A 1,849-nucleotide genomic window follows, 5' to 3' on the forward strand; every position below is an offset into this window, starting at 1 on the left:
CCTCTGCCAGTGCAAACACCAGACTGGACTCAGAGGGAGGACGCATGGGGAGAGGCGCTGAGTGGGCCCAACCGCTGCTGAATGGGGGTCTATTTCGTTTCAGCTAATTTCAGTTCAGTCAGTTCTGTCTGTGCGAGAACTGGTGGGTCTTGGTAGAGGAGGTGAGCATACTGTGTCTCAAAGCTTCAAAATCCTTCTCTAACTCGTCTGCTTCTCTTTATCTACACCGCCTCCTTTGTGATTGGTATGGATTTAATAAGGGAAATCAATAAGGGATAAAGGTTTTTACCTGGATTCACCTTATCAGTGCACTTCATGAAAAGAGTAAGTGTCCGTACTGTTTTGTACATTCAGTGTATTTGCTCCAAAGAAAGAGTCTGGTGTACTTTATAGACCTATGTGTAACTTCAACTACAGATTTCAAGTTGATCTGTCGCTCAAAATAAACCCCAAATTAATTTCCCCATTGAAACAAGCTGCTGACTCAAACCTCTGCCCTTTCAAAAGCATTTTCCCGTTTTACACTCCACTTCCCCGTTTAGTCGCTGAACCGTCTCCAAACCATTTGGACCAGCGTCGGCGCTGCCCGGAGTGTTTCCACGGCACAGCTGTTCAGCAGGAACGTCCTGTCCCGTTCAGCCACGGTCAGCCTCCAGTACCCAAGATGCATTCCAGCTCCCACCACAACAAAACCCGCTCAGGCCCGGCCCAGCCCTGTGGTTCACCCCATGCCCATACCAGCCCAAATTAGCCATTCCAGTCTAGTTTTATTCCCCAGTCCAACCCACTCCAGACAACCCAACCCAGTCCTGTGGTAAAACCGTCTCCCAGTATCCTTAAACATCCTGCAGAAGGCCCTCCGTGTTTGGGTCAAATAAATACTTCCTGGGGGGGCATTTCTTCTAAAAACTGTGTTTCTTCTACAATTTTCATCTACCTTGAAACCAGAATATAGTTTTGTCTGGAAATGAAATGTTGTAGTCAATTTATTTCCCCTTCTGGCCCATGGAAGAGTAAGCTTGGCCTGTGGGAGGAATCTATTTGAAGAAAAGCTGGTGGGTGTTTTGCCCGGTGTGTGTGTGTGTGTGTGTGTGTGTGTGTGTGTGTGTGTGTGTGTGTGTGTGTGTGTGTGTGTGTGTAAGCACTATGTAATGCAGTGTTTTTCAAAACCAGGGCTAATGGGTCACAGGAAAATTAAAGAGTTGAATAAAACACTTTAAGGTAGCGAGTTATCAATCAAAAAACAAGACACATTTAATTACCTGTACATTATCCTATACCAAAGAACACTATAACATTTTGGGTTGCTAAATAAATACATTTTGATGAATGTGTGTCAAGAGAACCACTGATGTAATGCTTATACTACGTGACTGCAATACTCCAATTCCACTGTCTGCTTTGCTCCATTGGTATTAATGTACCAAGCTGACTCCATGACTGCCACACATAGACTACTGTACTGTACAACAGCCCACACACACACACATACACACACATACGCACACACACACACACACACCACTGATAATGTTTGAGTCATTTGATTTGCTTTAGTGTTCCAAAGAAGTGCTATCTTGAAGACACTCTACAAACAGTTTATAGTGAGAAACAAAACAAATTCTCTCTCTCGCTCTCTCTCTCTCTCTCTCTCTCTCTCTCTCTCTCTCTCTCTCTCTCACACACACACACACACACACACACACACACACATAATTCTGTGACATTTTAACATATCCAATGCCACAGTTTCATCATTTGAATATCATTGTTTAGATCAGCGTTTCTTAAACTCAGGATCAGGACTAAATTGGGTCACAGGGGTCCCCATATAATATATAAGATATAT

This window comes from Centroberyx gerrardi, chromosome 24, assembly GCF_048128805.1.
Source record: "Centroberyx gerrardi isolate f3 chromosome 24, fCenGer3.hap1.cur.20231027, whole genome shotgun sequence".
Classification (NCBI taxonomy): domain Eukaryota; kingdom Metazoa; phylum Chordata; class Actinopteri; order Beryciformes; family Berycidae; genus Centroberyx; species Centroberyx gerrardi.